Source organism: Arachis hypogaea, chromosome 11 (assembly GCF_003086295.3).
Source record: "Arachis hypogaea cultivar Tifrunner chromosome 11, arahy.Tifrunner.gnm2.J5K5, whole genome shotgun sequence".
Classification (NCBI taxonomy): Eukaryota; Viridiplantae; Streptophyta; class Magnoliopsida; order Fabales; family Fabaceae; genus Arachis; species Arachis hypogaea.
Window position 1 is genome coordinate 15,733,414 of NC_092046.1, and position 14,435 is coordinate 15,747,848.

General features: G+C 41.8%; 1 non-coding gene across 1 annotated transcript; it reads right to left on the reverse strand.

Moving 5' to 3' along the window:
• Positions 1–13,773: 13,773 nt before the first annotated feature.
• Positions 13,774–13,881, reverse strand: LOC112725971 (small nucleolar RNA R71). Its single transcript, XR_003165047.1, has one exon. It is a non-coding gene; the product is annotated as a small nucleolar RNA R71 (small nucleolar RNA).
• Between the last annotated feature and the right edge of the window lie 554 nt (positions 13,882–14,435).

Sequence of the window (14,435 nt, forward strand, 5' to 3'; positions counted from 1 at the left end):
AACTTCAAACTCGCGAGTGCTGGGCGTAGTGACAGACGCAAAAGGAGGGTGAATCCTATTCCAGTATGATCGAGAACCTCAGATGATTAGCCGTGCTGTGACAGAGCATTTGGACCATTTTCACAAGAGGATAGGATGCAGCCATTGACAAGGGTGATGCCTCCAGACGATTAGCCATGCAGTGACAGCGCATCGGACCATTTTCCAGAGAGGATTAAAAGTAGCCATTGACAACGGTGATGTCCTTACATAAAGCCAGCCATGGAAAGGAGTAAGACTGATTAGATGAAGACAGCAGGAAAGCAGAGGTTCAGAGGAATGAAAGCATCTCTATACACTTATCTGAAATTCTCACCAATGATATACATAAGTGTTTCTGTTCATGCCCAGGGTCGAGCTGTCCGAACCGGGATGTTCAGTAGCGAAGCGACCGACCTGTTCAGGTCAAGCGGATCGACTTCTTTACGAAGAACTCGGCCAAATCGACAGTAAAGCCCAATAAAAGGGCCCAAATAGAGGAACACGACCCAGAATCCAAAGGCAATCCCAGCCTATAGAGATAAAGGCGGTTCCCTTGAAGGTAAGCTGACTTCACTCAAGATAAGATAAGATAAGATAAGATAACTAACTTATCTTATCAGAAAGGTCAGCCCACGCTACTATAAATACACTGGAGCATCCAGGTATAACTCATACGCTGATTCTACATAAAAACCTGCTTAATACCCGTGCTAACTTAAGCATCGGAGTCTCTTGCAGGTACCCCCCACCCTCCGGTGGCCAAGGATCAGCAGTGCAGCAAGTCCAACGAGTCGGACCCAACAGCTCCGGCCGTCATCAGCCAGCCGGACACGTTATCTCCGACCAGTACAGAAGATCTCATCCGAGATCGACCTCCAGTTTCAGGTAACCCTCGGAACATTGGCGCCGTTGCCGGGGAACCTGGAAGTCATCCCAAAACCATGGCGGACGGCCATGACAACGACCACGATTCAGATCTGGAGAACAGAACGCCGCACAAGAACGTGGACACTACGCTAAAGGATACCCTGGAATCCAACGGGGACAAAAACTCACCAAATCCGGGAGCCATGGAAGCACTCCAAGATCGTTTAAAGCAGCTAGAGGAAGAAACCCAGCAACAACGGGAGATCGGAAAAGATCTACAAAGAGAAGTACGGCGACGTCGAGAACTAGAAGAAAAACTACAGTAATTAGAAGCCAACCTCAAAACAAAAGCTCCTCGGACCACTCCTGAAGAAAAATCACGCAAAGAACAGGACCCATTCACCAGGGAAATCATGAAGACCAAAATTCCAAAGGACTTCAAGCTTCCGGATATGGTTTTGTATGATGGAATTACAGATCCCAACCATCATCTTAGCAATTTCAGAAGCAGGATGTACCTTACCGATGCCTCGGATGCCATTCGCTGTAAAGCTTTTCCAACAACTCTCACAAAAACGGCGATCAGATGGTTCGACGACTTACCTCTGAGGTCCATCTCAAACTTCGACGATCTGGCCAAAAAGTTCCTGGCCAGATTCTCCATCCAGAAAGATAAGGCCAAACACGCACCCAGCTTACTAGGGATCAAGCAAGGAGATCGGGAGAGCCTCCGTAACTACATGGAAAGATTCAACAAAACATGCATGGACATACAAAGTTTACCGACAGAGGCCGCCATCATGGGGCTTATCAATGGCTTACGAGAAGGACCTTTCAGCCAATCCATATCAAAAAAATATCCTACCTCCTTAGACGAAGTACAGGAGCGAGCAGAAAAATACATCAACATGGAAGAGAACGCTCGGTTGGGAGAAACCTCAAAATCTGGAGCCTCCTATCGAGACAAAGACAAGGACTCCAAAAGGAAAGAAGATCGACAGGGTGAGAAAATCAAAAAGTACCACAACTACACTCCTCTCAAAGCATCCCTGGTCGACGTATACAAAGAAGTCTGCCATACAGAAAAAATCCCCCCAACGCGACCACTCAAAGGCAAAAGGGGAGGAAGAAATCAGAAGGAATATTGTGAATACCATCGAATTCGAGGGCACTCTACCAACGAATGCTTCGACTTGAAAAAAATCATAGAAAAATTAGTAAGAGAAGGAAAATTAGACCGATTTCTGGCCACCCGGGATGATGACCAAAGAAAAAGACGGAGAGCCGAAGATGATGGACGAACTGAACGGTCACCTCGGACACCATAAAGACACGTCCACATGATACATGACGGATTTGCAGGAGGTGGGATCTCCAAATCGTCCCGAAAGAGATATCTCAAAGAAGTATACCACGTTGAAGGAAAGGAGGAAGCACCCGACATCCCAGCGATAACATTTACTAAAAAGGACGCGTCCGGCATCATCCCAGGACACGATGATCCCATGGTCATCACAATTATACTGGCAAATGCCAATTTACACCGCACACTAATAGACCAAGGGAGTTCTGCCGACATCTTATTCAAAACAGCTTTCGACAAACTCGGCTTAGACGAAAGTGAACTTAGAGCATACCCGAACAATCTGTTTGGACTAGGAGATACTCCGATACAACCCTTGGGATACGTATCGCTACACACTACTTTTGGAAAAGGGAACCAATCTAGGACCCTCAAAATAGACTACATTATGGTCGACATAAGTTCAGCCTACAATGCTCTCATAGGTCGGACAACACTCAATCAACTCGGCGCAATAGTCTCAACTCCACATCTATGCATGAAATTCCCAACTACAGAGGGGATAGCCACGGTAAAAGCAGATCAAAAGATGGCACGTCGCTGCTATAACGAGAGCTTAAACCTCAAAGGCAGAGGAGAAGAGTTTCATACAATTGAGCTTGGTGGAGCTCAGCGTCGAGAAGAATTCCGTCCGCACCCAGAAGGCGAGATAGAGAAGGTTCAGATTAGAGACACCTCGGATAAAACGACTAATATCGGCACGGTCCTAAGAGGAGACTCAAAAGAATCACTGATACAATTCTTGCGAGATAATGTCGACCTCTTCGCATGGAAAGCCGCAGACATGCCAGGAATAGACCCTAAGTTAATGTGCCACAAGTTAGCGGTCTATCCAGGTTCTCGGCCGGTGCAGCAGAAACGAAGAAAACTCGGACCAGAACGATCCCGAGCTGTGGAAGAACAAGTACAAGCGTTGTTGGAGGCAGGATTCATAAGAGAAGTCAAGTATCCACTATGGCTAGCCAACGTCGTTTTGGTGAAAAAGTCATACGGGAAGTGGCGCATGTGTACCGATTACACCGATCTCAACAAAGCCTGCCCAAAAGATCCATATCCACTCCCAAGTATTGACACTCTGGTAGATGCTTCCTCTGGATATAGATACCTCTCGTTTATGGACGCCTATTCGGGATACAACCAAATCCCCATGTATCCACCAGATCAAGAAAAAACGTCGTTCTTAACACCAAAGGCGAACTACTGCTACATCGTGATGCCTTTCGGTCTCAAGAACGCGGGAGCTACTTATCAAAGGCTAATGAATAAAGTCTTCTCAGATCACATCGGGAAAATCATGGAAGTCTATGTGGATGACATGTTGATAAAAACACAGAACGAAAATACATTATTGTCCGACCTGTCCCAAGTATTCGACACTATAAGGAAGCATGACATGCGACTCAACCCCGCAAAATGCACCTTCGCAGTTGAAGCAGGCAAATTCTTGGGTTTCATGCTCACACAAAGGGGAATTGAAGCAAATCCAGACAAATGTCAAGCTATACTCAACATGAAGAGCCCAACCTGTGTCAAAGAGGTACAGCAACTCAACGGGAGATTGGCCGCCCTATCCCGCTTTTTAGCAGGAGTTGCGATAAGATCTCTCCTCTTCTATGCTACTTTAAGAAAGGGAAAACAGTTCGAATGGACGACAGAATGTGAACAAGCTTTCCAAGACTTCAAGGAGTTCTTAGGACGGCCACCTATCCTATCTCGACCACAAAAAGGAGAACCACTTATATTATATCTCGCAGTAGGAAGCCGGGCGATAGCCTCAGCACTAGTCAGAGAAGACGAAAATGGGCAACAACCTGTCTACTTCATTAGCAAAGCACTACAGGGATCCGAGCTGAACTACTAGAAAATAGAAAAATTTGCCTATACTCTCATCCTAACATCTCGACGACTCCGCCCGTACTTTCAGGCTCATACCATCAAGGTTAGAACTAACCAGCCCATAAAAGGAATACTGCAAAAAACAGATTTAGCAGGCAGAATTCTACAATGGGCAGTCGAGTTATCGGAGTTTGACCTCCAATATAAAGCTCGGATGGCCATCAAATCACAGTATCTGGCCAACTTCATCGCAGAATTCACAGATACCCCGGAAACTCCCGCAGAATGGAATCTCTACGTGGACGGTTCCTCAAATAAAACTGAAAGCGACGCAGGCGTGATAATAGAAAGCAACCAAGGAACCCAAGTTGAGCTTTCCCTCAAGTTTGGGTTCCTGGCCTCCAATAACCAAGCGGAATATGAAGCACTATTGGCTGGTTTGAAGCTGGCTAAAGAGGTCGGAGCTCAAAAACTCAACATTTACAGCGATTCACAAGTAATCACATCACAAATAACAGGGAGCTACCAAGCCAAAGACCCCACCATGAAAAAATATTTAGACAAAACCAAGGAACTACTCGGACAAGTCGGGGAATATAAGATCTGCCACATACCCCGCGAACGAAATGCCCGAGCTGATGCACTCTCAAAACTAGCCAGCACCAAACCAGGGGGCAACAATAGAAGCCTCATCCAGGAAATGTTGCAAAACCCGTCAATCTCAGAAGAAGAACAAGTCCTGGTCATAACAAGTCAGGACCAAGGATGGATGACCCCCATAGTCAACTACCTCAAAGAAGGAACACTCCCCGCAGAAGAAAAGGAAGCAAAAAAGTTAAAAAGGGAGGCACAGTACTACACCATCATAAACGACATCCTGTACAAAAGAGGAATCTCAATACCTTTACTAAAATGCATGCCGACCTCCAACACAAAGGAAGTGCTAGAAGAAATACATAGCAGCATTTGTGGCAATCATCTCGGAGCGCAAGCTCTCGCCAAAGAAGTACTCCGGGCAGGATTTTATTGGCCAACTCTACAGAAAGAAGCCACAGAATTTGTAAAGACATGTCCACCATGTCAAAAACATGCCAATTTTCACATCGCTCCGCCAGAAGAGCTCATCAGCGTGACTTCACCTTGGCCATTTGCAAAATGGGGACTCGATCTTCTCGGCCCCTTCCCACAGGGATCAGGACAAGTTAAATTTCTCATAGTGGGAGTAGATTACTTTACAAAGTGGATTGAGGCAGAGCCCCTAGCCAATGCCACCGCTCAAAGGAGTCGAAAATTCTTATATAGAAACATTGTCACGAGATTCGGGATTCCATATTCGATAACTACAGACAATGGCACTCAATTCACGGATGCAGGCTTCAGAAAACTAGTAGCCGACTTGAATATAAAGCACCAGTACACCTCCGTTGAGCATCCACAAGCCAATGGACAGGCCGAGGCGGCTAACAAAGTCATATTGGCTGGGCTAAAACGGAGATTACAAAATGCAAAGGGAGCCTGGGCAGAAGAGCTTCCACAGGTCCTATGGGCATATCGAACAACTCCACATTCCACCACGAAGGAATTCCCCTTCCGATTAGCATACGGAACGGAAGCGATGATTCCAGTAGAAATTGAGGAAGGATCGCCAAGAGTAGTTCACTACAATGAAGGAGCAAACTCCCAACTTCAAAGAGAAGAGCTCGACTTGTTACCCGAAATCCAAGAAAGAGCTCGGATCAAGGAAGAAGCCCTAAAACGCCGAATGGCTTCCAGATACAATCAAAAGGTAGTGCCGAGAAGTTTTGCGGAGAATGATCTTATCCTAATCCGAAATGATATCGGAACAACTCGACCGGGAGAAGGAAAGCTAGCGGCAAACTGGAAAGGACCCTACCGAGTTATAGAAGTACTTGGAAAGGGCTACTACAGAATGTCTGAACTCGACGGACGAGAGCTTCTCAGGTCATGGCACGCCTGCAACCTCAGAAGTTACTACAGTTAGAAAAAAGGATATAAAAGATCTCATCATTGGATGCACTCTTTTTCCTAAAAAGGTTTTTTAATGAGGCACCAAGTTGAGACTCAGACAATCCCATATGTATATATTTCTACTTTTTCTTTTAATAAAATATATTTGAGACATTCTACAAAGATTTCAAGACGCATTAATCTGAAGCATTCATCGTCCGATTATAAAGCGACAGATCGGCAGAAAGTGAAAAACAATTTCACTGCACGATCACGGTAAAGACAAACCATCCGATAAAGGTGAAAACGCGATTTACCCAAAGGACGATCTAGAGATGACAACCACTTTCTACAAATCGGCAAAGATGAACACAGAATAATGTAAGAAGTTATCGAAAGTGATCTAAAAAAAAAAAAAGGAACCTGACGAGGTCCTACGGATCACTAAAATAATAACTTTAAGACTGGCCGACATTGAGAAGTCGGACCAAGTCAACCCGAGTTATAAGTAAACCCTGGAAAGAGGTCTGGCCAGCCCTATTAAAGAGGATTACTTTAACTCAGAAGGGCTCGACATGACAAAGTCAGCCCAAACTAAAAGTTATCAAAGTAGTCCCTGAAAGAGATCTGACAAAGATCCAAGAAAGAGGACTACAAATAACTTAAAGGAGACCGATATAACCAAGTCGGACTCCCACTACTAAAAGTTATCAAAGTAGTCCCTGAAAGAGATCTGACAAAGATCCAAGAAAGAGGACTACAAATAACTTAAAGGAGACCAATATAACCAAGTCGGACTCCTACTACTAAAAGTTATCAAAGTAGTCCCTGAAAGAGATCTGACAAAGATCCAGGAAAGAGGACTACAAATAACTTAAAGGAGACCGATACAACCAAATCGGACTCCTACTACAAACAAGTTATCAAAATAGTTCCTGAAAGAAATCTGACAAAGATCCAAGAAAGAGGACTACAAATAACTTAAAGGAGACCGATACAACCAAATCGGAATCCTACTACAAACAAGTTATCAAAATAGTTCCTGAAAGAGATCTGACAAAGATCTAGGAAAGGGATTACAAATACAACTTGGAAATGGACTGCAAAAACAACTCGGAGACCAACTTGAAGGAATCGGTTACGAATCGTCAGAAATAAAACCAGAGCGAGAACGAACCAAAAAAATTCTTAGTTAGACCTACCTAGCCACAACCACAAAGGATTCAAAATACAAAATACAAAAGCAATCCAAAAAAGGTTAAGCTGTAGGGTTCCAACATTCACAGAAAAAGAAATATCAAGTCAAGCACAAAAGACAAAGTTATCATCCACGAGATTAAAAAAGCCTCGGAGGCAACCAAAACCTACCGCAAAAGTAGAAGCATGCTACCATTTGTTTTTATAAAAAACAAAAGTTGCTAGGCAAGCAACAAGAAAGTGTTAGCAAAACATAAAGAGTTTTAAAAAGCCCACAAGCCGGGCCAACTACATATTCAGAATAAAGATTAAAACTAAGGGTCAGAAGATTTTTTAGCAGCATCAGGCTGAGGAGACGGAGGCCGAGTCTGGAGAGGAACGGCATCTACAGTACCGTCATCCCGATTTAAGATCTGGCTGTCGGGGTCAGAAGCGGGAGGACCAACCTCGGCAGGGACAGCAGAAGTCGACACCTTGGTAGAGGCTACAGGGGGAGGATCGACATCATCCTCATCCTCGTCATCAGGGACAACCTTGCCATCCCTGACAACGTTCTCCAAGCTAAAGAGGGTCAGGTTGGCCTCGGGAGCAATAACCCGAACTTGTTCCCTCAGGTTCTCATAGGCAGCAGTTACACTGCCAACAAGATGACTTTGGAGTTCAGAATAATTAGCCCGGGCATTCTCCAACTCTTCTCTCAGACGCAACACCTCCCGGTAAGACGTCAAATAACTGTCCTTATGCCGCATAGCCGTGTCCTCGGCTAGTTTCAGAGAGCCAGCCAAGGAAGTAGAAATAGCCTTTTCGTTTTTCAAATCTTTCTCCAACCTGGCCACCCTTACTTCAAGCTCCCCCTTTAAATCCTTCATCCGATCAAACTCCTGTTTGGCCTCCTCCATAAAAGCTTTAGTGGCATGGAGAGGAAGACTTTGAGCAGTCCGATATAGGGCCGCCCCCATGTGTGCCAACTTGATACCACTCCGGGTGATATAATCAAAATGATGAAGAATCGACACGTCATCCATCGGAAGAACACCATAAGGGCCGATTTGTTGATCTACAAACTCAACTGCATCAAAGTCAGGAGTATCAAGGTTGAAAGGTTCAGTTGCTCTCTGCTTCTTACTAGGAGGGGGACCGGAAGCAGCAACGGAAGATTGTGGAGGATCGACCTGGCGGACCCGATGAGTAGGAATTGCTCTCCTCGGCCCGGGAGAACTCGGTATAGGAGGTTTAACCAGAGGCTGAGAAGACCCCTCTCCGGCCGCTTTGGCCGAGAGGTTTAGTGCTGCGGTCGCCTTCTTCGCCTTCTTATAGGCTCTCATAGAATCATTATTCTTCGACATCTCTGAAAAACACAAAAAACAAAGACAAGTTACAACACAGGAAAAACAAAGCTCGAGAGCAAGTATAAAAACAAATCAGGCAGTACCCAAAGCAGCCCGAATCAAAGATGGATCACTCAAAAATCTCTTCGTGTCCAGGTGGGGTGGCTTCCCCCACAAATCTTCAAGAACGACCACAAAGGCCCGCTCAACCTCACTAAGCATTTCCCACGTGTAACGTGGCACTCTTACATTCTTTTGCCACTCCAGAGGAAAAGCAGGTTCATCATTTTCATCAAGAAAAAAGGGGCAAACCCCCTCAATGGCACAGACTCGGAAGAAATAGTTCTTAAAATCTTTAAACGACTCATCATACATGGCAAAAACTTTATGCCCCTGGGCCGACCTGAAAGAAACCCAGGAAGCTTTCTTTTTGGAGGAACCCCCAGGTTTGGCCGAGACAAAAAGATAAAGGAAAAGAGTTTCAGAAGGTGTTATATCCAACTCCTGACAAAGAAGTTGAAATATCTTGATAAAACCCCAGGAGTTTGGATACAGCTGGGATGGGGCAATGTTGCAGGACCACAACAAATCAGTTTCAAAGGCAGTAAAAGGAAAAGTAACGTTCAATTGGCTAAAAAAGTATTCATAAGCATAGAAAGAGGGACGCTCCCCCTCGACGGAAGTCAGAAAACAAACTCTCTCATCAGAGTCAGGAGCAACAAGCTCATAATCACCCTCACAGGAACTGTTAGCACAAATCCTATGGCGCTTCCTCAGCTCTGTGCAAAATTCAGCATCCACAATAGAAACACACAACAAAACAAGGGAGTCCAGCCAATCGGACATCCCCTCGGGAACTCTGGAAGACATCTCTACAATGTTATTACGAGAAGACATGAGTCCAACTAAATCCTACAAGTAAGAAAAGAAGAGGGGATTACTAAAAACATCTCGGACAAGGGAGAAAACAACTCAATACGATGCAGGAGATCACACAGAAAAGGAAAACCCCAAGACTCAAACCAAAATCTTGGGGCATCCTTTGGAGGCAATAATCAGGCAAAGTTTCCAGGAAAAATCTACAGCTCGCACCCCAGCATCTCTTAGAAAGAAAACAAAAGAAAGCGAAAAATGCAAAAAAGATCACCCTCATACAGTTTATCAAAAGAAAGCACTATTTCTACAGTGTAGTAAAAATGGCCAAACGGAAAGGCGCAAACTTTTTTCGAAATCAAGCAAAAAGCAAGCACCAACACCGAGCGTACCAAACAAGAAATCATCAAAGACACCAGCCTTTTTTCCAGAATCAAATGCATTATCATCAAAAGCACAAACGAGAAATAACATGCAGAAGCCCTAAGCACATTAAAGCAATAGGAAAGGCGAAAAAGATTCAGAACACGCATTACGACTGTAACCAGGCACAGTAGAAAGCAGAAAGATCCAAACTTCCCTCAAAGCAAAATCGCAACTTAATCACAAAAAGTCAAAAGCAGCGAAAGAGAAAGAAAATGCGAATGGAACTCACCTGGAGAAGAGAAAAGCTTCAAAGGAAAAAAGGAGATGTAAGTTGTCCCGAGAATCGCCAAGCGACGCCGCCACGAAGGAAAAGAAGAAACGAAGGCGAAAAATAGAGAACGAGAAAAACGGAGGAAAATGGTGAAGAAGTTACGAAAGAGCAAAGAAGAGAAACCGTCTCTGAGCTTTCAAAAATCAAAATAAAGAGCCAAAGGAAAAATGGAGCAATTAATACTAATTAATTAGGGCATTAAACCCTCCCACGTTCCGCAGGACAAAGCACTAATACAAAAGGGCGTGCTTTTAAAGGAAAACGTTCTACATTCAAAAAAGCTTCTGCAAAGGAATCGACAAAGTGCTTGAGTTCGGCTTCACTAAAGAAGGACCGAAGTCAAGAACTCGACCTCAAAAAGAAGACCGAGCTCAAGCAGGGGCACTGTTCATACCCAGGGTCGAGCTGTCCGAACCGGGATGTTCAGTAGCGAAGCGACCGACCTGTTCAGGTCAAGCGGACCGACTTCTTTACAAAGAACTCGGCCAAATCGACAGTAAAGCCCAATAAAAGGGCCCAAATAGAGGAACACGACCCAGAATCCAAAGGCAATCCCAGCCTATAGAGATAAAGGCGGTTCCCTTGAAGGTAAGCTGACTTCACTCAAGATAAGATAAGATAAGATAAGATAACTAACTTATCTTATCAGAAAGGTCAGCCCACGCTACTATAAATACACTGGAGCATCCAGGTATAACTCATACTCTGATTCTACATAAAAACCTGCTTAATACCCGTGCTAACTTAAGCATCGAAGTCTCTTGCAGGTACCCCCCACCCTCCGGTGGCCAAGGATCAGCAGTGCAGCAAGTCCAACGAGTCGGACCCAACAGCTCCAGCCGTCATCAGCCAGCCGGACACGTTATCTCCGACCAGTACAGAAGATCTCATCCGAGATCGACCTCCAGTTTCAGGTAACCCTCGGAACAGTTTCTATCCTTATTTTCTATCTATTTATTAATTATTTTCGAAAACTCCATAACTATTTTATATCCGCCTGACTGAGATTTACAAGGTGACCATAGCTTGCTTCATACCAACAATCTCCGTGGGATCGACCCTTACTCACGTAAGGTTTATTACTTGGACGACCCAGTGCACTTGCTGGTTAGTTGTATCGAAGTTGTGAATGAAAAACGATTTATTAAGACGTGCGTACAGAGTTTCTGGCGCCGTTGCCTGAGATCACAATTTTGTGCACCAAGTTTTTTGGCGCCGTTGCCGGGGATTGTTCGAGTTTGAACAACTGACGGTTCATCATGTTGCTTAGATTAGGTAATTTTCTTTTTGTTTTATTTTCAAAAATTAAAAAAAAAATCTTTCAAAAATTTCTCCTTTGTTTTCGAAAAAATTTTTAAAATAAAAATGTTTTCAAAAATATATTTTTCTTCAGAATTTTTAAGAATGAATTCTAGTGTTTCATGAAGCATGTTGAAGCCTGGCTGGCTGTAAAGCCATGTCTAATTCTTTTGGATAGGGAATGTCAGGCATGTCATGTCTGAGTTACATACTAAAGCTTGGCTGGCTATTAAGCCATGCCTGACCCTTTGATTGGAGCTTTAGACTAAAGAGCATAAGATTCCTGGAATTCATATTAAAAATTTTGGAATCCTTATTTTTCTTTTTCAAAATGATTTTCGAAAAAAATTAAAAGAAAATACAAAAAAATAGAAAATCATAAAAATAAAAGAAAATTATTTTGTGTTTCTTGTTTGAGTCTTGAGTCAAATTTCAAGTTTGGTGTCAATTGCATTTTTTCTAAAAATTCTTTGCATTTTTCAAAAAATTCATGCATTCATGGTGTTCTTCATGATCTTCAAGTTGTTCTTGGTAAGTCTTCTTGTTTGATCTTGATATTTTCATGTTTTGTGTCTTTTCTTATTTTTCATATGCATTCTTGCATTCATAGTGTCTATACATGAAAAATTTTTAAGTTTGGTGTCTTGCATGTTTTCTTTGCATTAAAAAAATTTTCAAAAATATGTTCTTGATATTCATCATGATCTTCATAGTGTTCTTGGTGTTCATCTTGACATTCATAGCATTCTTGCATGCATTCATTGTAATTTGATCCAAAATTTTCATGCATTGCATCATTTTTCACGTTTTTCTCTCTCATCATAAAAATTCAAAAATAAAAAAATATATATATCTTCTCCTTTTTCTTCTCTTAAAATTTCGAAAATTAGATTTGACTTTTTCAAAAATTTTAAAAATCTAGTTATTTTCATGAGTCAAATCAAATTTTCAATTTGAAAATCTTATCTTTTTCAAAATCTTTTTCAAAAATCAAATCTTTTTCAATTTTCTTAGTTATTTTCGAAAATTTTAAAAATATTTTTCAAAAATCTTTTTCTTATCTTTACCTCCTAATTTTCGAAAATAACATCATCAATTAATGTTTTGATTCAAAAATTTCAAGTTTGTTACTTGCTTGTTAAGAAAGATTCAAACTTTGAGTTCTAGAATCATATCTTGTGATTTCTTGTGAATCAAGTCATTAATTGTGATTTTAAAAATCAAATCTTTTTCAAAACTAATTTCAATCATATCTTTTCAAAAATATCTTTCTATCTTATCTTTTTCAAAATCATATCTTTTTCAAAATTTGATTTTAAAATATCCTTTCTAACTTCTTATCTTCTTATCTTTTCAAAATTGATTTTCAAATTTGTTTCAACTAACTAACTAACTTTTTGTTTGTTTCTTATCTTTTTCAAAACTACCTGACTAACTCTCTCTCTCTAATTTTCGAAAATATCTTCCCTCTTTTTCAAAATTTCTTTTTAATTAACTAATTATTTTAATTTTTTATTTTAATTTTCGAAAAATTACTAACCTTTTTCAAAAACTATTTTCGAAAATCACTAACTCTTTTTCAAAAATTATTTTCGAAAATTCTCTCTCTCTTATCTCCTTCCATTTATTTATTCATCTACTAACACTTCATCTCACCTAAATTCGAACCCCCTCTTCCATCTGTGTTCGAATTTTTTCTTCTTCTTTTCTTCTACTCACAAAGGGAACCTCTATACTTGGGTAAAACGGACCCCTATTATTATTATTATTTTTCTGTCCATCTTTTTCATATGAGCAAGAGTAAGGACAAGAACATTCTTGTTGAAGCAGATCCAGAACCTGAAAGGACTCTGAAGAGGAAACTAAGAGAAGCTAAAATACAACAGTCCAGAGACAACCATTCAGAAATTTTCGAACAAGAAGAGGAGATGGCAGCTGAAAATAATAATAATGCAAGGAGGATGCTTGGTGACTTTACTGCACCTAATTCCAATTTACATGGAAGAAGCATCTCCATTCCTGCCATTGGAGCAAACAATTTTGAGCTGAAACCTCAATTAGTTTCTCTGATGCAGCAGAACTGCAAGTTTCATGGACTTCCATCTGAAGATCCTTTTCAGTTCTTAACTGAATTCTTGCAGATATGTGATACTGTTAAGACTAATGGAGTAGATCCTGAAGTCTACAGGCTCATGCTTTTCCCTTTTGCTGTAAGAGACAGAGCTAGAGTATGGTTGGATTCTCAACCTAAGGATAGCCTGAACTCTTGGGATAAGCTGGTCAAGGCTTTCTTAGCCAAGTTCTTTCCTCCTCAAAAGCTGAGTAAGCTTAGAGTGGATGTTCAGACCTTCAGACAGAAAGAAGGTGAATCCCTCTATGAAGCTTGGGAGAGATACAAAGGACTGACCAAAAAGTGTCCTTCTGACATGCTTTCAGAATGGACCATCCTAGACATATTCTATGATGGTCTGTCTGAATTAGCTAAAATGTCCTTAGATACCTCTGCAGATGGATCCATTCACTTAAAGAAAAAGCCTGCAGAAGCTCAAGAACTCATTGACATGGTTGCTAATAACCAGTTCATGTACACTTCTGAAAGGAATCCTGTGAATAATAGGACGCCTATGAAGAAGGGAGTTCTTGAAATTGATACTCTGAATGCCATACTGGCTCAGAATAAAATATTGACTCAGCAAGTCAATATGATTTCTCAGAGTCTGAATGGAATGCAAGCTGCATCCAACAGTACTCAAGAGGCATCTTCTGAAGAAGAAGCTTATGATCCTAAAAACCCTGCAATAGCATAGGTGAATTACATGGGTGAACCTTATGGAAACACCTATAATCCATCATGGAGAAATCATCCAAATTTCTCATGGAAGGATCAACAAAAGCCTCAACAAGGCTTTAATAATGGTGGACGAAATAGGTTTAACAATAGTAAACCTTTTCCATCATCCACTCAGCAACAGACAGAGAACTCTGA